The sequence below is a fragment of the Caloenas nicobarica genome, chromosome 14 (genome assembly GCF_036013445.1).
Source record: "Caloenas nicobarica isolate bCalNic1 chromosome 14, bCalNic1.hap1, whole genome shotgun sequence".
Taxonomy (NCBI): domain Eukaryota; kingdom Metazoa; phylum Chordata; class Aves; order Columbiformes; family Columbidae; genus Caloenas; species Caloenas nicobarica.
The window spans coordinates 12846952-12871983 of NC_088258.1; the positions used below are offsets into that span (position 1 = coordinate 12846952).

The following is a 25032-nucleotide window of genomic DNA, read 5'->3' on the forward strand; positions in this document are numbered from 1 at the left end:
AATAACCATTAAGTAAAGGGAAACACTAATTGATTTTTTTCATTTTTAAAAATGGATGTAATTTTTTTACTTTGCGTTCTTTGTAATTTTTGAGATTGACGACATCAACGTGTCTGGAGTCACTTCACACCCGCTCACACAAAGCACAAGGACGGGCACGTGCTGGGGCACAAAGGGCTGCTCCTCCCAGCGCCTGGTAAACAAGTATATTCTTAATAGAAACCTCCGTGTCAGAGCAGTTAAATTACACTGTTTCCTCTGTATTGAGACACAAAAAATACCTCAGAAATAGACAGTCCTTTAGAAGGATTTAAGGGCACCAATGTTAAGTTTGTTATGCACCGGGAAATGTATACGGGATGTTTTATATCCACATCTATGTATAATGTTTCCAAGAATAATTAGGGTATGATATTTTCAAAACAAATTTCACACATTTTTTCTGACAAACTATCGTGGACTTCTGGTGTTAACTTTAGCAGTTTCAATTGGATTTGGTAAAGTTGTAAGCGTAAAGGGAAATCTGCAGTAATCAGGATGTGACACTCATTAACACTTTCACAAAATACTCGCTGGATTTGCATAAAGTTTGCAAAGATCCATTGGTGAATCTTTAATATGAGATTTCCCTTGGTTTAACTCCCCATTCAGCTCCATTTACCCTCCACTCATCCTTCTCCCCCTCAGTGAGAACCACTGTAAACAGTTCATAACAAAGCATAATTAAATGTACTGAATAAGTGAAATATCCATATAATTACCCAAAAGCTTATATAATTACATGTGTAATTTTGCAAATTGCAAATGTTTTCCAAGAAATTATTGTGTAAGGGAGATAAATACTTATTGGGTAAAATGGCAGTCCAAGTTACCTAAAAAATCTGGAAATCTCCAGCCAAGTTTTTTATGACTTGTGCATAAAAAACATCCATGGCACATCTTACATACAGCACAGTCTTTGCATGTAAAATGTCATGAAAATATTCTAGAAAATGAATAAACCACTAAAGTGTCAAAGTATTTGTGGTTCTGACAAACACAAAACTTTAAAATAAACTACGCCACTATTAAGAGAGACATTCTTGCTACTGCTAATGTCAGGCAACGTGGCAAGAAATTAAAAAAAAAAAAAATCTGAGTCATTTAAATCTTATTTGAGAAGTACAAGCTTCTCAGGAGTCAATACTTACTATCTATTCTTAGCTGAATGATACAGTATCTATTTGACTACATTGACTGCATTAACTCAGGCCAAGGTAACATGCCATTACAGCAGACAGTGACATATATAATGGAAATCTGACACTGAAAAAAAAAAAGTGGTTTTCCTCCTTCGAATTATGAAAAAAAAAATATTTAAAAATTCTCACTGAAGCTCGGTATTCTGCTGATCAAAATGGCAATTTTGTTAGCTTTGGCTTTAAAACAGAATTCTTCTACAAGAATGATTGTTAGGCTGAGTTCAGCATTAATAGGATACATTTAATTTTAAGTAGATTTAGTATGAGATTCACAATAATTTAAAATTCAATTATTTTCCCTGTCATAAATTCCTGTAAATACACAAAAACGACAGTTAATTTCTGGCATGTATTACTCAAACCCAAACATTTGTGTATAGGATAAGCTTTGAAATGATTTGAACAATGTATATGTAACTGAACAGCTGTACTAGACAATATATTATTTCACTGTCTTGCATTCTGAGCAAATTTATTGACTGAGAGTCTTACTTCATTGCTCCTACTCAACAGATCATTATCTCTCTTTGATATCCCATTGGCACATGAAAGAATTTTCTAATGGAAAATACAACCTGAATAAGTATGAGGGCCAGGATGCACAGCTGTATTTTTATTTCTGGATAAACTCTCGGGTTCAGATCACCTTTATGTCTTGTTCATCACTGAGTAGTGTAAGTATGCCAGGAAGAAAAATGCATTGATGGGATTTTTGTTCCGTAGATTATTTTTAAAGATAAATTAGAACATCAGAATTTTAGGAATTCAAGTTTTCCTGCTGAACCGTAATCAGGTCACTTGAAGTTTAGATACCATAATTTTTGACATTTTCTCTCTAACCAATTTTCATCTGGGTTTTCTTAAAAAAACAAAAGGCAAAAAAATGCCTGATGTAATTTTTTTCTCTTTAAGTGCAACAAAACTTCATTTTTGTTTCATTTAGTAAGCAGAATTCTCATTCAACGCTTTAATACTTCCAAAGCACAAGTGAAAACATAGCAACATCTTGGTAATGAAAAGCCCAAAAACTTTCGTCTCAGACTTATCCATTTTTAAGTCTTACCCATCATAATACTATTTGTGCCCATATATAAAAAAACCCCACAACATGCTTGAAGTAATTTCAACATTCAGAACAGCAACAACAAACTCCATGCCTTTTCTCAAGTAATTCTCCCTGAAAAAAATCCAAAAGTGGACTGTTAGTGACAGCAAAGCACTCTGGCATTTGCTGCTTGCAAGAATGCAAATGTTCCACCCAAAACTGTAGGACGAGAAAAACAGAAACCAAAAACACATTGCATGCTTTCACAGCGTACTTACTCATGAACTTACTGACCTTGTGACTGAAGTGATGGTTATTATTGGATAACCACTGTGCAAACAGTCTTTCAGAAAATAAAAAGTCTTTACTTTTAATTTCACTAATTCAGAGAGCACAATAACAACTCTTCCAAACACACGATTTCTCAAAGTTGTCATATATTGTTCAGTAGAGGTAGTAAAACCAAGTTCATCACATATTTCACTTCTCCTCATTTCTGTGTCTCAATAGCATGAACCTTAGATCAAAACATACGGATGGTACACTGTCCCTTGAAAGAAAACGATGTAGAGCTTGCATGAACAGCCCTTTTCTGCCTTGCACCAGGTCAGAGATGGCAGACTGCCAACTGGGTGAAAATAAATTTCAAAATGGAAAACCAGGAAAAGGAAGAGGACACTGTATATTCTGGTGGTTTGTGACTCCCTGTGCCTGGGTATACTGGACATTGTTGGTGGGTCAAAGGGACAGTGTCCACCGTATCACACACTCCCCTACAGTAACTCAGTAATAACTGCATTATGGATAAAGTACATTTCTCTGACTATATGGTGATTTTTTGGCACTCAGCCCTTGTGTCTGTGGGCAATTGCATCTGCAGCACTGAATAAAGTGACCCCAGACAGAACTTTGAAATTAGAAACTTGGCCCTGAAGAATTTGAATCAGTACGAATTTCTGAAAACGCACAGTGTGGAAAAAACAGGCTAAATTCCTTAAGAGTGACAGAATCTCCTGGATGCAAAGCTGGCGCGTAAGGAATGAGAGTGGGCAAATACGTGTTGGGAGGTGGATGGAACGTGGTGCTCAGTGCAGCCAGCCCCCAGCATCCTCCAGGACTAATGCTCTGCGCAGGCACAGCTCTGTCCATGTGACAAAAACCCTACCTCCGATATCTTGAGCATCATTTTGGACATCAAGGCTATGAATCCTTCCCCTCATTCTCAATGGCAGAAAATGAAAGAACTCCTTACTTGAACGGCGAGAGCTCTTTAACCCGGCCATGGAATAAAGATACCAGTCCACAAGTGAGGAGGCATATATAGCTTCAATACGTTATTTACAGAGCTGATGAAGAGCCGGACTCTCTCAAAGGGAGCCATGTGCTCCATTTCCCTCTGTCTAGCATAGTCAGTACTGGTCACCAGAGAACAGTGAAGTGCATGGAAATACAGAGAGCCAGAGCTTGGCTGGTCCTGCTCAATCCAGTACATGGAGCTCAAGGTGGCACTCAAGGAAAGACATTCCTACAAATGAGGAAACGCTAAATTACGCTTTCATTACAATACTATGCTCATGTCCCCGCTCCAGACATCAACTTCTACCAAAAACGCTTTTCCAGAGAGATCAGACTTCTTTTTAAAAGCATGTGAGGCAGACATCATTATTTCATTCTAGCATCACTATTTTTCCTCTCCTGATTTTAGGGTATTGTTCCTACCAAACGCCACCAACTTCTAGTACGTTCTAAGGTGCAGATCATTTCATGGCCTTTGCTCCCTCGCTTCTCTTGAAGAAAACACTCAATCCTACCATTTAGAAGACAATATTGTTTTTACAGTATTTTAGTTCAAGTGCTAATTTTACCTGGAAAACAAAATGGCATTCGCGCTTTGAACAACAGAGAAGGAAAATAGTGAAAATCCAGGAGACGAGTCAGGATAACATATTCCACATTGATTTCAGCTGAATAAAGTTAATTTGCAGATATAAAATTTTGCAGGAAAATCACAGTAATAATAAAACCGCAAGTCAACTTTATATCACATTGTAATAAAATATTACTCAAAAGTTAAGTATGTTGTATCTCACTCTGGCGGAAGTTAGAAAGAACAAAGAGATTTAGGAGACTATCTATATCTATTAAAATACATTTATATGTGTGTCATACTTATATTTTTATATAGAAAAATCACAGAAAGGTTCTCGAACTAATAAATTTGCTGGGGCTTTTAAAAGAAATACACTGTACCATTATTCCCCTACTGCCCTGGAAAGCTGGTGTCCAGCTGCAGGACCTGCTGCTCCTCTCCACCTCCAACAGGCGTTGAGGGCTGTGTCCCTGAGAACAGCAGAGCCAGGACCGCTTGGTTAGCACAGCACTAAAGATCCTGGATTCTGTCACTGCTAACAGTTAATGGCAGACTGTGAGTACAAAACTAAGACTTTTTTGCCACAAATTCAAACATAAGCATGCGGCACTACCGTCCATGTGTTATTTGTGAAGTCTAACTGATCTAGAACCTGTAGCAACAGGAACGAGACGTTTCTATTAGATTTTAAAAAGTCATTTTCTGCAATTCTTTTCTCTGCCTTCCCATATAAGAACTAAGACTTTCGTTTAACCAAGTCAATATCAATTAGTCAAGAAGACAGAAAATATGGTAAAGATAGCAATTAGGACTTCGGTAGATAAGATTAATTTTGACGTAAGTTGATTTGAGTACTGAAAATGGTGACAAGTGGGGAGAACTCCTAATATTTTGAGGTGTGAACTTGTTAACGAACAAGCAAGGAGACTCCAGCCGGCCTTCACTGCCCTAGCCAGCCGAACAGTGTGCACACAAAAGGCAAAAGGTCCAGCACAAAGGCAATGGGGTGAGGACAGGCATCCAGAGAACCAAGCAATGAAGAGAGCAAGTTTCCAGAAGTCTATTGCTCAGCTTAAGTTAATGATGCAGCAAGAACGAACTGGGGAGAAAGACATGGAGAGGAAAAGAAAATGGTCACCATTCTGCGCAGCGCATTACACAGTTAAATTACTTCTCTCTCCCCTGAACATCTGCTGCACTGAATAAACACTACATATGTATTTATATACACACATATATTAATATCCTCAACAGACAAGCAAGTACAGCACATCTTGATTATCTGGAAAAAACAAACCTGACAAAGATTTGAATTACAATGTCAAAAGCAATGGCCAGTAATATTTTCTACTGAAGTTTAATCAGTTGTTTAAAAACAGGTCAGAAGGCTCTGACTACTAATGCTTTGACAACAATGTGGCATCATCTTTTAATAAGATGGGAAGAGTAAGACTTAATTTACAAAAGATAAGAAGATTTCCTGTATTTTTGTGAGTTATCACCCGTCATTAAGTATTTTTTGTAATATGCTAAGAACCAAAGGTTTTGGATGACTTCATTAATTAAACCTGAAATCAGAGTAGGATGACTTTTGGAATGCTACACCACTTAAAGATTCATTTATTTTTATTAACATACACATCTAGAGAAGAGAGTTGACCATCACATCAACTCTGCTCTGGTAGTTTTATTATTGCCACTCTACCACGCACACAGTTAGTGACTTAGCTGCTCTTCAGGACACAAATGTCTTTCTCATACAAGTGTCACACCTACTATGCCGATTTTTCAACATAACTCTTTCAAGATTTTTTTGGATGGCTGCTCCATCTGCATCCTCAGAAGACTTACCAGTGTTTCGAGAGAATGGAATCCTCCATATTTGTATTTGTTTATATTTTTATAACTACACAGCACCACAAGCAAATAAACTGTACCAGCACTGTTTTCTAACCTGTAAAGCCATGCAGTATTTATTGAAATACTTGAATTAACAGTGCTATTATGAAAGCATGAAACAAGGGTAAAATTTCATAATTTTTGCATATTTACAGAACAGAAGACAGAAAAAAAGGTATCTGAACAGTCAGAATGGAATCACTTGGAACAATAAGTGGCTGGCACGTGTATGAAGGGAAACACGTTTCCATCAAAAGCTTGAAAAGGTAGAGCTTTCTAAATCTACTCCAAATCTAGAATCTGAGAGCTGTGACAATACAGCAAGATTTAATTCTCTTGATGAATCATATACCATATACTGATTAAGACCAATACAATTACACAAAATGGACTAATTTTTACCATGTGATATGAAATCATTTGTGTGGGAATAACCCAATAACTACTGAACTACTATCCATCTACCTGTAAGTAAAGACAGACAGAAAGGTAGATGGCTACACTTCCACAGCATCAACGGAAAGCAGAATTGAGGGACTCTGTCAAAACATTCATTGAAACAAGATGAAAAGTTTTCACAGATCTTCAGTTGAGAACCTGACAAGAAAAGGTAGCATACGAGCTAGAATCAAGAACTAAACCAATTGGTTTGTCTTGCAAGATGAGACAGGGTGGCTTTTTTCTGAAATCTGCTCCTCCAATTATTTGGCCATTAGAGAAATGATTCACCATTCCAGGAATCTTTATACACAGTTCTTCTGGACCCCCGCAAAGAATCTAATCTACTAAGCCGCAATATCAGAACACTGCAAATGAAGTTTGCCCAAGAAAGATGTTTTCATTTGTGCCCATTTCAGTATATAAATCTTCAAATAATAAGCAGCTCTGTAAACTTAATGCCACTGGAATTGACTCAAATAAGCAAAAATGACATGACTTCAATTCAGAATGACTGTCATGCCAACAAAAGGAGAGAACAATTGGAATTACAGTGTAAGTCACAGTGTAAGTTGCCACCGAACTGCCTGGAAAATCTGCATGATACCAACAGGGACACTTGTTAAGCTGGCAAGAAAGGAGTTACAAAATAATTGCTTAAAGACCGAAGAACACTGACCAAAGTACAAAGATTTGAACAGAATAAATGATTTAAGAATGGAGATGTAAGGACCAAATACAGGTTCACTTCTTCATCCTAAAGAGAATAATGGTACAAAAAGTACACAGTGGTCAGACTACATGGCAAATGCTGTTCACTGTGATTCAACAGAGTGAAAAAATAACCGCCATGGCTGAGTTTTCATGGCGAGTAAGGATAGAAATGTCAGTGAAGTGATTAATGTGCCAATCTTTATGGCTCATCAGAAGTATTCACACCACAGGAGAGCAGAAAGCAGAGAACAGATGCAAGATTATCAGTTCCAACAAGATAATCCCATTCGGTGACTGGCAGAAGTAGAAATACTATCACAACAAACTGATTTTGGAAATTAAACCGATCAAATCATGAATATTTAAAGACGCAGGGCATATAATTTCATATTTCACTCACCTCTTGAGAACCTTATATTGCACCTAGCATGGCTTTCTTTGGATGAAGCAAACATAGTAATTCCAAAGCATCTTCCTAAATTAATCACAGGTTTTCAAGGAAAAGAAAAAAGAAAACTAATAAAAGGAAACTTGCGGGTTATATTGGTCAAGATGAGGTAAGTGTATTTTAAAATCTGATTTTTAACAGCTTAAAGAAAAAATGACTGCCTTAGAAGCAGAGAGAGAGAAGGCATCTAATAGCAGACGTATCTGATGATCAGAGGTGGCCTGTAGGTCTTTCAGCTAAATGAAATAAAATTGTTGATACTAGTTTTTTTAGACACTTATAACTAAATTATCCACTAGAGAGCATAACAACATTTTCAAACACATTCTGCTTACGTCTGCAAGTGCTAAATGAGGTCGTTGTGGCACTCAATGCCACTCTACTATACAAAAAATATGCTAAACAATCAGCCATGCAAAACAGAGATAAGAAATGTACTTAACATAATGCTTTAAGGAAAAGAGGCCAACAGACCATGAACTTTTAATGAACAAATTTCAACAGTTTACAGCCTGGTATGCAGATCTCAGGCATTCTTGATGAATAACTTCTGTCGCATTATATACCTTTGTGCGTGTATCTATATCACAAAATACGACAGAACGACAAAGAGAAGAGATATTCTTCATTCCTACAGGAGAAAACCATCGCGACACTGCTTATCAGTATGCTGGGCAAGAGCTGGTTCGCTTCCTGTTCTCCAATATATTCTGGTGATGTCATGACAGTTTTACTTCCCATTGAAGAAAACCTTTTATCATTTATTATTTCACATGTAATGGGCATCCTGTAAGATTCATCTTTCATTTAAAAACATAAATGAAATGATCATTTTGTTTTACTTTATTTTTCAGTTGCTCAGAACAAAACGAGTATAATACGTATAAAGTACTCTGGAATCTCTCCTTTAAAATACTTGTTTAAAACTGTTATATTCCCTCAGGGCTTCATCAATACATAGATAAAGGTGTCAACTGCATCCACAAATCTGAATAGCACATCTCAGTGCCACAGGCAGACAAATTAAGTCTACCTCAAGTCCTTGCTAAATGTGTTTTTCTTCTTTTTCTCATAAACCATTCAAGTTACTCATTGCACTAAAAAGACTAATAGCATAGGACATCTTGTATTATCAGAAAAATGGAGAACTTTGCGTATCTAGTCAAAGCTCTGCTGCGCCTAATTCAGAAGTGGCTAACTTCAGATGCTGAAAAGGTCAGTGAAATTCTTTAAGTCTGAAATAAGATACATATAAGAGAAGTTCTTGTCCTAAACATTATCAGTTATTGTTTCATAAACTGGAGAAGAGCGATTTTATAGACATTTCTCATTTATCCTGGCATCACAAGGAAAAGAAATGAAATTAGAAAGCTGACATTTGCTACAGAATAAAAAGAGCAAGTGGTAGGAAAACACTTACTATCCATGGGAATTGTAAGCAGCACAGCCAGCTGTGAGGACGGCAAATTACTTGACAACCATAAGTGCAAATAAAGAGGAATGAATAGCAAGGTGGACAAAATCCAAGTCCAGCAAAAAGGGACAAATACATAGCATGACAAAGTTGCCTCATGAGTATAAAAGCTAACATGGATTTCCACATCTGAAATTAACAGGGCATTAAAATATCATATCATACAGATTACTTAAGGGACAAATGCAATATAAGGACTCAGTGCCATTTCTTTGGGTTTTAGTTTTCAACAGTAGTCATTATAATTTAAACATGTCAGATTTTAAACAGTTTTAATGAGAATATTCACCTAACATCAGAATCATGCTCAAGTACTATACATACTGAATCAAACCCTTAAATGAAAAAGTTTTTTATGTATGTGGTATGACATTTCAGTGTTAGGCTGGTCTGGTAAGAGTGATCACAGTGCCAATTTATTCATAAACTCACATATACTACAATCTAGTTTTAATTTTCTTAAATCTTCCCCGTTTAAAATCACCATCACAGCAGCTCTTATTTTAGGTATTAGTACATGCTTACACAGGTGGAAGAAAAAAATACAGAGAAGTAGAAGCAAAAAAAAAAATTAATTATGAGGTTTTATCAGTATAATTGACCATTATGAATAACTCATGATACAGGTAGGTTAAGCAATTTACCAAATCCTCCTCAGGACTGAGAAATATCTTTTAATATTGATAGACTTGACTTCCTTTTTCTGCCTTTTAAAACACACTAATGGAATCTCCTTATTCAGAGAGGGAGGGTGTAGGGGTGGTATCTAAAATGGCTTACTTAGTAACACACCGCAAAATAAGTCTAGAAAATTCAGCAGCAGCCAGACCCTACTTTGAGAGCAAGTCTGCGGTGCAGGCAGAATCTGTGTCTGCTTCAGCGAAAAAGTTGAGTCTTCTACTGATTCCTGATCACTAGGTAAAGCAGTTATTTGCAGCATAAAGTATCCGGGTCTCAGGAGCAAAGCTGCTTTGAAAAGGGGACAAAATTTACCAGTTGGAGTTGAAGTGCTGACCTGTGGTTACTGGAGCTGCAGCTCCTTCACCTGCACGGTTCTCATAAGTGCTCTGGCTCTGCCAGGGCTGATGAGCAGAGTGGAACATCCTGCTGGGAAAATCACAGGTTCTATATCCATGTGTGGATCACTTTAACTCATCTAGGGAAGAAAACCCTCTGTAGGTGCAAAGGCTTACGTGAAATATACACTTTTAATAAAGCATTTTGGGGCAAAAAGAATGATGCTGACTTTTCATCACAGTTAAAGATAGGCTTGTACTGGAAAAACTTGTTCTTCTTGGAAGAAAGCTGAAGATCATGGGCCTAAAGCTTACATGTACAGTATGTTGGGTGCTTCTACATATTTTTTACCTACATATATATTCAGGGCATGAAAAAAACCCAGGTAATGGGATGTTGCAGAATTAGCTCTTTCCACAAAAAAAAAAAGCCATTAAAAACATAAAATATGTATTCAGTTAGCATTTTGTCTTTACTTCTGTGTCTCATATACCTAGAATATAAGCATAAAAATTTAAAATTTTCTTCTGCCTAGTTGTGAACATTTTAATTACTATTTAAAAAACTTAGATTGACTCAATGCCACCAGCAAATGAGTCGTGATGTGCCAGCTAGCATGTTTTCGGTTTTGCCTTTTTTTTTTTTTTTTTTTAAGTACAGTATTATCTTCGATTATTCTTGAAACAAGGCAAAGTTCAATGTCCCCATTGTGGGTAATTTAGCATAATAAAAAAGTTCTATATTTTCAATGGCCACTCAGATTTTATCTACTTTTTTCTACTGGAAGTCTCACTGAGATCGAAACGGCCATGGATGTTAAGATAGACAGTTCACTACAAGCTGAAGTTCAGTCCCAACAAGCAGATAGCATAACTAATTAGTTGTTAAAAAAATCACGTATAATTTGGTTGGGAAAGAGATATTTTGCTTTAGTTTAAATTATTGATTTTAAATTTGCCAGAAGTCGCTCAAAAGACTGTAATTTTTAGACAGCTTTAGGACAATAAAAGTTGAAGAAAATCTGGACTAGAGCAGGAACTTAATTACTCAGCAAAATTCTACCTCTGGATCGTAATAAGGACTCGTTCAACTATATCACACCAAAACAAGACCTCACACAAGGAGAAACTCGATTTGTGCAAATTATCATGAGAAGACATTACGTGGTTGGTTGGAAACCAGGCCCGTTCCCGCGTGTTTGTGCGGGTTGCTGTTTCAGGTCACGTCTCCGTGGTGCTGCTGGATGCTGCCCTGCAGGCACCCGCGGACGAGTGCGGCGCGGCACACGCGTGCAGCCTGGCACACTCAGGGACACTAATGGGGGGCCGAGAATTAACCCAGCTGCATCTGCACAGGTGTCCAGGGAGGCTCTTTACGCACTGTCAGGACTGCACTACCTTTGGCACTGCAGACTAGAAAGGCACAGTAAAGAAGCTCTATTGATTAAGCAAGTAAAAAGGTACAGTTCTGAGCCCATGGAGAGGTGGTATTTTAAGCTCATCAGTATGGGCTCAAAAACCAGAAGATGGCTAAAAAGATACAACGATCACTCTCTTGAACTTCACCTTTTTATGGCTTGCCAAGTGACTTTTGTCCATTTGACGGTCACAGTGCTGAAAAAGAGGCTACACGTTCAGATCTGTTCCAAATAAAATATCTGAGCCTTAGAAACCAAGGCCTCTGTATATTGCGAAGCTTGAGGTCACCGTACACAACTTGATGTTGGTTGGATTCAGCACCCAAGCTGAGCACGCTGCAGAGCTTTAGTTATAAAGAAACGTTTTATGATACACAGCTCTGGAGTAAAAATTTGTATTTATTATTTAACAACTATGTATAGTAAGGATCAGTAGTAGAGTGGAAGCCTATTTCTGACACCGAATCTGAAGAGCTGACAGATAACTGTTTTACATAAGGTTCACGGCTCTGTGCCACACGGCTGCTCTGCAAGGGAGCGCGAGCCTCGCTTGTCAAACACAGTAAAGCAAATCAGTGTACTATCAATAGGATGTAAAACGACTCCAGTTCTGAAATTCTTTGCTGAGATTCCCAAGAGGTAGTATTTATCAAACAAAAACTTGAATCTTGAAAAAAAATGAAGAGGCTATCTTAACGTAATCACATTTTTAAGAAGAAAGCTCAGCTCGTCAATACACAAAAATTTTGTGAAGAATTAATTTTAACGAGTCACTTTGCAAGCTCTAGATTATCCATCTTGTTTTTTTGGAATGGAAACAGGAGTCTCATTCCTCTGAATAATCTAGAGATATTTTGTATCTTAAGCTTTCCACAAATACTACTTCTGTGTAATTTGAGAAAAGCATATGTACAATACCAATTAGTGGCTTTTACAGATTTATTTTTACGCTGATGACACTAAAATAAACTCAAAATATACATAGCACTAAGGGGTTTTGGTTTTGTTTTCTATCTATGCATCCAATAAAGTAGTTCATGGCATATATTTCCTATAAAGCCGGACACGAAACTTAAGAGGCAACCCTAAATCTATTATACCTATAATTTACAGTTTAAATGTTTGTGATGAACTTGTGAAGAATCAAATTGTATGTGCTTCAACATCATACCAGCAATTTTCAAAGTAACAAAAAACAGTGTAAAAGTAACAGGATAACCTAGCCAACCCATACAAGCAGCCATGTAGTCCAAGACATGTAGTCTGTTTATTATTATAGTAAGACAATATTTTGCAAAATATTGAGTTGAGAATGATACACTAGAAAACTGCTACTTTACCACTGCTGTTTAAATTACGGTCCAATGCAGGATTTCAACAAGGAGTACAAAAATCCAACATTGTTACAAACCGTCGCCTTCCTTCAAACTCTTGAAAGAGGAGGTGGGAAAGGATGGAGGGGGAAAAAAAGAAAAGAGTAAGAGATGAGACATACATCTTCCGGATAGCAGCACCTAATCTCAGTTAACTCTGGTACAATAACTCTTTCTCAAAGAGCAATGTAAGGGGAAGTAATTTCATAGCTAGGTCTTACTAGGTGACTGAATATATGGATTCCATTAACTGAATACATAGCTATGGAGTCCATTAATTTGTCCTGGCAATCCGATGCTTGGCAGAGTGATGCTGGTACTTCTGAAGCAAACAGGCCATCAACTGAACAGCACACCGGGGAGTATCACTTTCCCAGGACTATTATGAGAAGCTAATGGAAATGCTGATAATGTTGATTGGACTGGTTAGTGGTGTATGCAACGTTACCTGAAGTGTGCTCAGGGACAAGAAAATATCATTACCGATGTTTTGAGTTGAAATCCTATTATCAAATGCCACAACTAGGAGAGGGGACCTGTGCTACGTTGAGTTCATCACTTGAAGCTGTCATTGTCCTACGCTGCATTTTCTTGGACGCGGCCCGGAACAGGGAGCAGAAAGAAGGCAAGGATGTCGCACACCCGCCTGCTCAGCAGTTGTCACGGCGGCCCTACCGAGCCAGCTGCAAAGCCACAGGCACGGGTCAGCCCCGGCTCAGTGAGCCGCGAGGGAACCCAGCTGATCTGCAGGCCACTGTGACACGGCTGACAAATGTGTGAGGGTTGCGTGGCATCTCTGCTCCTGGCAGCTATGGAACTGGTCCCAAATTGCTATGAAGTTTTGTGCTTTTGTGAACCTCCTCCTTTCTCTCTCCTACTTGAAAAAAATCCAAAGGAACACTGTGAAATATCACATCCGTATAACTTTTACGACCCAACTTGCGTTTTCTTCTGTACCTTTTTTTCCTTAATGTTACACAGTACTCTTCTTAAAAGGTTGCCTAGTTAATTTGTACTGCTGATGACTGTCAGACAAAAATTCTGGAAATAGATAGTAACAGAATACTGAATTGTCTCTTTGTTTGCCAAACGGTACTGCTTGTGGAAGTGCCACGTTTAAGACCATCGAATCAACTAGGGTAAGATATATAAGTAGTTTATATTGCTAAAGTAAATTAATGTTGACAGACAATGAAAAAGTAATTGTGCATGTGTTTTGTAGCAATGAGAATCTACGTATCTTCACATTGCTTTGAGAGGGTGCAATTCTTACTTGGGTACAATAAATGAGATACAAGCTCATCGGCTTTAGTAAAGGTTGAAAAACTGATCCTTGGCCATGAAATTACATCATTCTAAGGACTTAATTTATTTTCTTTATTCAGTGTTATTAGTTTTTGGTGCTTTTCTGCAGCATATCAAGTCTCTACAAACCACAGTGTCACTATGGCTAATCTATAATCACATAACTATCTGGAGTTCATTCCATCTTTTGCATGAAGTCATGAAACTCAAGTACTAAGTGAGAAAAAAATTGAAAGGCCAAAACAATGAAGTAGAGCTGGTGTCAGTGGAGCTGCCACAATTACCGCTGTGTGAAGCTGAAGCACCTCAGAAATTCAGAACATTCCGAGCAGCCCATTATCAGCCCACACACAGCAGCACAGGACCAGTGTCATTTACAGGTAAGAGGTCCCACACGTGACCTGTCTTTCTCCTGCCACCTTGGTTTTTATCTTAAATATTGCTGTTGATGTAATTCGAATATGCATACGTTGGGGGTTTTTTTTCCCCTTCCAAAATAAGCACTCTTCTGTACTGTTTTCTAAAATGTCAGTACATCTGAAATCATTACAGAAACAAACAAACAAAAAATGCAACACGTGCATATAATGGAGAAATAAAATGCAGAAAGAAACAGGTTTCAGCATTTAATGGCATGAATAATGAATTAAAATTATGTTTAAATTCTGTTGAAGGTCATAGAAAAAGCCTCAGAAAAAGATAGTTAAACAGACATTAAAAGGAAGATATAAATAGGCGTTCTTTTAGTATTCTAGAAAAAACTGTCTGTCTTTCACTCTTTATTGAAATTAAAATACCACTTGGCGACTGACCTTTTTAACATGGCCTGAGGGAGTAAGGTATGAACTTATTAGAAGTGATATTAAAAGAGCAATACTACTAAAAAGCAGAAGATGGGACCCACAGATTAAAATTTGTTTGCTTAGGAAGGTTAACTTTTATGAAAAGGCTGTCCTTACTGTTACAGGCAGAGAAACAACTGCCGTTAACTTGTTGTTAACTAGTTTACGGACTGTGTTAATGAAGACTGTTCACAGAGTCCTTAGAAACAGACAAACAAAAAAGAAAAGCCAAATCGCGGGTTTTCTGAGATTTCAGCAAAAGCGTCCCTCCTTGTCAGTGTCTTACTCAGAGGGCAGCTGGAGCAGATGCAGACTTCCCTAGCTGCCTTTTCCTGAACGTTGCTTTAAATTTCATGCTTCAGCTTTACACCCTGACTTCGCCATATCAAGAGAGGTCAAGGATACTGCCAAAAAATAAATGTGGAGGGCACGACTTTGGCATTCTGAAAAGTTAAAAGAAAGGTATCTGAGACCGTAAGACAGTGGTTACATCGGTGTAAAGACCTCAGCACTGTGGGAGCACAGAAATGAATGACTCTTTCAAAATGCTCACCTGACTTTGGATCTCTGGTATTAGAACACTCAGTCACTCCCAAAAATCCTACTTCCCTTGACTGAATCTCTAGAGACAGAAAGAAAGACATGGAAATGACTAATGGCTAAAACCTCCCAAGTATTAAACAGCTAAATCTAATTACTGATTTAGTCTTTTCAGCAACTTTCAACAGAGGGTGTGTGCTTACACCTACACAAACTGCGAGTAGGACACACTACACCTCCCTTTAGCATTTTGCCACTCACACAGAAAAAAGCTGAGCTGGTCCCACACTCCCCATCCCTGCTCACGACCATCGCAGATGCAATAGATTGTCACATAATTAAAACACTGTCATTTGAAAGTTACACACTTCAGTGCTTGAAAATTAAGAAACATGGCCTATTGTCAGTAAATTTCCACGTGGATTTTAATCAATTAAAGCATCACAATTATGATTTATAGGAAATTCATATAAACTAGATGCCTGGCAAAACTTAGGGGAGGTTGTGTCCTTGATTTTACTGAACTTATCTGGTGTATCAATTAGTATGTTACTAATCAAACGCAAAACACTAGAAGAATAAACTGTATTCAGTGAAGCAACCAAAATTTCATGTCACAAATATGGTGCTAATAACGAGAAGACTTCATAATAAGGGTGCACAGCAAATCACATGCTAGTGTCTTGCTACAAGAATGCCCAGATGAAAATCCTCCATTCACACTGTTTTAATGTTAAAATACTAAACATGCAAAGATTTAAAAACTGAGTCAAAAGCTGCAGCTTTCTTATCTCCTTTGGGCCCCAATGTCAGTTGTTGCCATAAGGGCAGAACCATGGTTGTGGATATATGATATTCTACAATGCCTTGAGCAACAGAGATCCCGTTTGAAATCGGTTGCCTTGTCTACTAATGACACTGAATTTGCTGAACATGCTTGAAGATGAGGGCTATTATACTAACAAAAGAATAAACTGGAAGGCCGCCAGTTCTTTTGCTGCCAAGATTGAAATAAGCACCACTGAAATCAGGCATGGCCTTCTAAAATCACATTTGTATTTATGCATTTCAGCTTCCTCATGAGGGAAAAACCAAAAGTTACCAGTCAGGCTAGGAAGTGTCCACCATTCACTTGCTATACAGCAGATGCATGGTAAATATTTTTGGTATTTTAATTTGTGGCTGGAAAGGGATTAAACCATAAGCTATTTTTTAAGCTGTTTCAGTTTTGAGCTCTAAAATCAAGTCAATGCTGAGAGTTGGATGGATTTCTGAAAAACAAGCATTTTTAGGAATTTATACACATTGTCTAATTTAACTTGCTGGATTTTTTCCCCATCTTTACTGAAATTTTGGAAAAAAATAACTCTGGTGATGGGAAACATACGCAAATATAAGCTTTCCTTTTCAGATCTCAATATAGTTCTTCAAAGCATTTAGTCTTTCTCTAAAAACAAACCAACAAGCCATATGTACTTATCTATCCCTAGAGTAGATCAAGAGAATTTGAACAGTTCTAACCCAGCGTCATTGCAAAGTATTCCTGGCTTTTTTGGTATACAGAATGAAGCTGACTAGCTTTCTAGAACAAATTATTTTGAGACTCACTAATACTGAAAACTTTCTGTCCCACAACCCTTTAAAATCTCTACAGGAAGAAGTGACTGGAACATGAGAAAATTATTACAAAATGGGAGAATCAAAATGTATTTTTAAAGATTCAGAAAACGGATGCATGATATTTTTTAAAATCAGAATCTATTCACCTAAGCTTATGTTTGATCAATTTATTTTCAAATTGACATGGAATCTTAACTAAAATAATTTAGCCTTCAGTATATCTACACAAGAGGTTTTTTTTAAATAAGGGTCTAATTAGTTTAGCTAAATAGATTATCAAAACCATTGTGAGGTTGACCCTTCTTGATTTTGAATTTAAAGTATTATAGATTGCTAGATTGCTAGAAATTTTAGTTCTATTCACTTCTATTCGTAGGTTGAAAAAAAAAAACTTTTTGAATTTTGAATTACAATACTGATATCGTGCCTTTCTGATATAGCATGGAAAAGCCTTCACATATGAGAAACCCAAATGTATTCCCCAATTGTGTGAACAGCACTTTCCTCTGAGTATGTTGGAGATGTTCTTAGAAATCAGATGGTGCACAAATTAATTCCAAAAAGGGAGGTAAAGAGGGTGGGAAGGAAGGATCGGAGGCGAGTACAAGCCAGTATAATTTGCAGGTATCTCAGAGGACATTGTAACAATGACATGAATAAGGATAACAAAACGTTAACGAAAAAGCACTGTCAGTAATGATACATTTAGATAAATGGCAAACGTATTTTCATGAACTCTATCATTACTACTTCAATCACAGTCGTACTTAAACTTTGGGGAGCTAATTTCATTTATAAATTCTGGTGCTGCACATCAATTACTAGTAGCATTACCAACGGTCAGGCGCAGAACTGCTGTGCCAGGGTGACTGATTGTCTGGCATTAGCTCTAATACAAGAAGAGTTGCAAACCACTTTAAATGTCAAAAAGCTGCAACAATAATGGGCATAAGTACCAGTTAGGCTCCTCCAGCTTCTCTGACTGCCTGCTAATTCGTTATTCCATCTTTCCATTGCTCCATCATCTAACTTCTAAATATCAATGTCAAAGAGTATCTACCTTCCCTACAGAGAATTTCCAGAGTCTTCATTGTGAGGATTATCTGATTCAAAAATGGAGCTAATTCCCTAAGCATAATATTTGCAGTTGGTCTATTATTTCAAGATCAGCAACAAATTTTGATTTAAAGGAATCACAATCAATCCTTTAAACACAGTGTTTCAATTGAAGGAAAAGAAAAACCCCCCAGCATCAGTCTTTCTATAGGAATTTCACAGTGAGGCTCCAGTAAACAGTGAACGAAGTTAGAAAGACTTAGCCAGAGATGCTACGAGCATGGCTGGGGTTACCTCTCAATCATCCGGTGACCAAATCACAGCAGAGATGCAGCAACTGCCTCCTGGATTTGCAGACTGAATGCAAACTACCCGAGACACTGACTTGTTTCAAGCCTCTTGTAGCGCTGCCACTATCAGTGTTACATTTTCATAGCAGAATAACATGAAATATTGATTCTAGAGTGCTTATCAACTGGACCTGTTCAAAACACTCTTCCTACAAAGTTCAGCGCTATTTCTCATGCAGAACCAGTGCTGTGTATTGGTGCAGAGTGCTACTTGTTTGCTCACAGTGCTTTTAACTCTTTCCTTGAGATATAAGCAGTAATCTTTCAAAATCTAGGAACAGTGAAAAAAATATACAAACAAAATTTCCTGAAATAGTATGAATTACACTTTGTACCAATTTGAAAGATACTGGCTAGGACAGGATGCCTTTAAAAGACAACGTCTCTTCCATTCTGGCTTCGTCACTATTCTGAAATCTATACTAGGACTACAGAACGATCAACAAATTCTAATTGCAAATTTAAAATTACTAAATACTCTTGGCACTTTTTTATACAAGGTATTTTGGCCATTTTCTGGCTCACAATATTATATGAATAAAACCTGAGCTAACACGCATGGCTAACCTTCGCATCCTGCTATAGAAGCAGGATGTGTAGTGCGAGAGCTCCAGCAGCGGGCATCTCTGAAACACGTGTACCAGTGCAGTAAACTGGATCTCCGGAACCGCATTTAGTGAAGAGCTAACGCTGATATCTGGGCACAACCAGTAGTAAACGTCAGACTGAAAGTGTGTATCCATACAAATCAAAATAGTTACACATAACTTCTGGAATACCACCGTGGATTTCTACTGTAATCTGCTGATCATACTATGTGACATCATCACAAGAATTACAGCTAAAACAAACAAACAAAAAAAATCAATAGAACATATTCTGTGACACCAACATCAAAAAAAAAAAAAAAAAAAAAATCAATGGAACATATTTTGTGACACCAGATAGACATCTTCTTCCCCTCTGCTTTTACTTGCAATTTTAATGAAACACAGCACTTTTATTCATTATTTATCCAATATAAATTGAGCTAATTACTCGGTCACTGCTGTCACAGAATTGGTATTCTTGCAGATAACACCACACTCGTGAGTGTGGATTAGTGTGCACTTAGCTCTAGACCCCATCATTCCAAAGCAAATTAACGGGTACGGCACTTGTAAAAATTCACACCTGAATTTGTTTACTGTTCTCTCAGCATGTCAAAAAGTCATTCTATCGATGTACTTATAAAATCTATTAAATCCAACAATTAACTTGCAATCTTACCTTCCAAAAGATTAAAGATGCCCTTTTGATTCAAGGCTTTATAAATCATGATATTCAACTCTTCCATTTATCGCTGTTTTACACTTGACCAGGGTAAAAACGTGCTTTAATGAAATTCCCTAAACCTTTCATGAAGAAGGAAAAGGAACAGCATGCAACAATAGGAGAAAAATCCGAGTTCATATGTGGAAGCTCACTACCAAATACGAGTCTCATAAAATTAGTATGCTCATGTGTAATTTTTTTTTTAAATACAAAATCCAAACCAAATCATTGAATGCAGAAATGAAGGGTATAATTTCTCTCTCAAGAATTACTTTACTACAATGCAGATGTGTTACTAGGAGCCCTTCAGAATTCAGAGAGGACATAACTGTTCATTTTACAGTGATTTCATAAGTATATGTCCTTCACATACTCACGGATACAAAGAAATTCAAGTTTCTAAACTGAAATAATAAAAAATCCTCCAAACACCTGACCGAAGGCCAAGTAAATGTTTCAGTCTTAGTTACCATGAACACTAAAAGTCACAGACTAATAATAATCTACAGACTACATAGTAATCTACCTAATTAATTATAGCTTTAGGGCTTGCTTCCCTAATGAAAATAACCCTACTACCTTCAACATACATTATCAGATGTATGGACTCTACCGTAGCTCTGATTAGCGGCACTACTACATTAACCATATGTAGAATCTCTGGTTTAAAACAGTACCAACCTCCCACAAAAATCAACCCTCTGAAAAGCCCAAAATGACAGCAGAAAGGCCCACAAGGAGGAGAACCTTAAAGTGCAATAGTAGGAGCTCCACGTAACAGCTTGTTGATCACTGAGCAAGTAGAACTGAAAGTCCTGCAAACCTCAACAGCATCCAGCAAGTAATACTGAGTTTCTTCCAAACCTCAACAGCAACATGCAACCATTTCCCCCCTACAAAATAATAATAATAAAAAAAACCTGGCATCAGTGCCACTGCCAGCAGACAGCCCTGCCCACTCCTTGCAGCGCTCAAGTGGCAGCCTGTCCAAATTTTGGACAGAAATGTTTTGTTCTTGCTTTCAATCAAAGCCTCTTGACTATTCAGTTATTAGAAAATATTCATCTGTTCTTATCCTTAGACAACTATACAAAGGCAGTCATGCACAGTGAGCTGTCATCACTAGGGTATGACAGAAATTTCTAGCTGTACTAAATGCTGTATTTCTCCAGAGCAACAGGATTTTTTTTTTAGCAAGCGTATATTGATTATTTGTAAGGCACCATAGACACATGCCATATATATAGCAAACATTTGTGACAACTTAAGATTTAGATTTGAATTCAACTTTGGGTGGGTTTTTTTTCCTAGCGTAAGTTTTATAAAATCAACATCTTAGAGAGATGAGTTATGGCACTCAATTCAGATTTATAGCTATAATAGTACTAACACTAAAGTGAAAGTAGATGCTTTATTTCTTAGATTTTTCTCTTTAAAAATTGTCCTTTTATTCAGACCTTCTGGTATTTAGGATGGTTCTTTCCCTAGGAAGCAAAACTTCACTTCTACCAAGAGGACTTCTACTAAGTCCAGCTGATAGTAGCAAAAATGTAATAATAAGTCAGCTTTGCCAGCAGGGCATAAATTCAGCAATACTTTGTGAAGGAAACACACCTATTTCTGTTCCTTCTATTGTCCTGCCTCTTTATTTTCATTTAAGTATACTGACACTGCAGGAGCCTTTTCCATGCAGGAGTTGACGTGACTAACATCTTAATGTGCACATATTGCCTTAATCTAAATAAACATCAACGCATCATTCTTCCGTCTCACAGGGTGTGACATCTGTGGAGTTCACAGACTGGTTTCAATCCTGACAACCGTTAGGCCTAACTTTCAGCACTATGCAGACGTTAAAAGCGCACTGGCTGTGACCCATTGTTCTGCCTGGCCTGCTGCCTACTGTAAGTAACGTGATTTGTGAATTGTATCAAATAGCGAGTGCTTTTATTTATATGTGGATGCCTTCAAGTGATTAAATTTGAATATATTAGCATAGCGTCAAGCACCACAAATCTGTATCTAAACCTTAACATTTAATATGTGCTTTCTGCTTTCACATAGCAGGTGATAGATGTTTTACTATTAACAATCTATTTGCTATACTTTCTCTCTCAGAAATACAATATCAACAAGTCTTTAAAAACATACATGAGATCAAATACACACTAAATATCTTAAACACTGTTTTACAGCTTGAAGTTGTTATGTTCAAGCTCCTTTTTCACACTGTCAATTGAAAAGGCATTTCATTTTTGCCTGCGCTTCCTTTGCAGCCTAAGATCAGCACAAATAGCTTCCCTCACTGCTTGGTAATAATATGCTTGCCTTTTCCCCAAGATCAGCACAGGTAGCTAGGTCACCGTAAGGGGATAAACTGCTAATAAAAATAGTTCTGTCTTCCCCTTCGGATTTCTCTTTTTCTGGATTTCATCTGGCCTATGACTTTGGTTTGGCATTAGCTACTGTGAGCCCATTCCCCCACTTCCATTCTCTCTACAGGTACACCATGACCAAAATGACTAATGACAACATACTACAAGTTAAGCCGACAATTATAAGTAATTTAAAATGCAAAACATAACAAGGATGGTCAAGAATGCTCAACGTATCAAATTTGGTGTCCCAGAGTGGCTTATGTGAACAACACATGATCTGAAAATCCTCCTGGACACTAGGAGATGGAGGGTAAGCCCCTGGTGCTACATGTACCTGTAGTTCCAGGACTCTGATGTGAAGTGATAGATCAGTATCCACATGCTTCAATGGCTTTAAGAACATGTAAACTCTCAACATCCAGACAGATAAAGACAGTGTCAGGAAACTAATGCCGTAACCCTGATGAAAACATAAATCGAGGGCTAGAACTAATAAACAGGAACTTCCTCAGGGCGGGCTCATACTGCTCATAAGTTTCTACAGGAAATTTGGTCAGTGCATATGTCCCATTGAACATGTATCTTGATAAAGCTTAGAATTAGTTTCCAGTGTTACATTTATTAGAAAAAAATGGATGAGTACGCTATGAAACTGGCTTACTCCTTAAGGAAAAAAGGATGACTAGAATTTGGGGTGAAAACCACTAGTGTGCTATTTCTGAACATACAAATATTTATTTTTCAAGACACAAATGTAAGTTTCAGGCAGATTACATAAGCACTTCACAAATCAAGCCCCCCGCACACATACTCAGGACATTTGTTGACCTCGCACATGAATAAAGCAGAAATGGACTATACAGTGTTTTATAAAAAAAAAGATGAGTTTGTCTCTCCATAGTTATACACTGAGCAGGCAAAAGAGAGCAAAATCTTCATCTCCGCAAAAATACGGTGATAACCGGACTCAAATCTTATTTTTTGAAATAACGTAGTGTCCAGCATTTTCAAAACCATAAAAAGTGTTCCATAAAAAGCCATTTTAGCATCAAAAAATGGCTAACCTTGAACAGCTGGATTAATGATCCAGCACGTTTCAACCTTAGCATCGGCAAATAAACAAATTTTACCAGAGCAAAGCAAAACCAATCAGGAGAGATGAACTGAATGAAACAGTCCCCATGATCATTTCAGTGAGCAGCTAAACCAGCAATGAACTTACTGAATAGAGTATGTAAGAAATAATTTCTCCAGAGCCTCAATGCAGTTAAATAGCTTTTGGTTCAAATGCGAAGATTTTCCTCCTTTACAAATTACTTGTTCTTTGACAAACAGCAAGGAATCTGACTATTTGATACACCTGACGTGTTACTGCTATTTTTTTAAATAACTTCAATACTGCTCAAGTCTTCTGCAATACTTTCTAACCCATCCAAATTCAGGAAATAGAGATTATGAAAAGGGAAACATAGCACAGTGCCCTTCAGATCTTCTATCATTTGGAATCTAAAGTATGTAATTAATGACAAGGACATCTTGGGAACATAAAATGCAGAACGTGCAGAATCTAAGGCGTGTTCTGTTCTTTAACTGCTAGTACAATAAAATATCGGGCATTTCATATTTATCCTCACCACAATAAAACGTAAACTATTTTTAAAAATAAGCTAAATGAAAGCAGCCACCCACATTCACATAATACTAGAATTAAGTAAATATGAGCCTGCTATTACAATGAGGCATAGAGTTTGCTCACTGTATATATATATATATATATATATAGTGTTTCTCTAAAATAGATGTATCTTTAGACATTCTAAACTCTTGGTCCCTCAGGAGTCAAGGCAGGATTAACGTTCCTTTCACTCCTGGCACCATGTTCTGTTGTGCACCCTATGACAGGAAAACACCTTCCTACCACTCACAGGGGAAAACAATGGTTCATGACACCTCATAAAGCAGAACTTGGGAATAGTGTGACTGTAATAGCAGACGTGGTTGGAGTGCCAGCATTGAGCTGTTCCAAACCACAAGCCAAAGGTACAAGCGGTCTGATGCTGTCGTGACTAATCCGTTCACCACTAAACGCTGCCGTATCAATCACATCGAGACAGACAGGAAAACAATTCTGGCAAAAGTGACATCGGCTGCTGCAGCTGGAGCTCAGTCGCTAGGAGCAGCTGTAGCCCTGCTCAGCAGCTGTGGTCCTGGCAGCCACAGCAGGGCTGCTGGCCACCGGCACCCAGACACGGGCACTAATGAGGGCCAGCAGTGTCTGCAACTGAGTGGGGGAAAAAATGAAATACAAATGACATGCTCAGCTGCAACTAAAAGGAAATCTGCAGTTGACTCAACACCACACTGGCAAAACGTCCCGCTACTCAGTCAAGTCTCTTTTATTAAGCCTACTTGTGAAGAAAAGAAAAATGTCAGGCTGGAAGAAAGCCTTCCTTTCCTAAAGATACAGTTAGACGCTGTATTGCCATCCTGGTAATTCAGAGGACAGAAAGGAGTAAAGGTCCTCAGGGAGGATTTGGTGCACAAGCAAATACTCAGAGTATAGTGTAAAAGTACATCGGCATCACACATACTCAAATAAGTTGAAGCATTCAGGAAACAATCATGCTCATCAGATGATATCAGAGAGGACGCTTCCCTCCACTGCAAAACTGGGCAGGCAACACGTCATCC

General features: G+C 37.7%; 1 protein-coding gene across 2 annotated transcripts in view; it reads right to left on the minus strand.

Moving 5' to 3' along the window:
- The window catches only part of RBFOX1 (RNA binding fox-1 homolog 1), a 1184784-nt gene that overhangs the window by 636458 nt on the left and 523294 nt on the right, over positions 1-25032 (minus strand). The gene's annotated exons all lie outside the window — the stretch shown is intronic.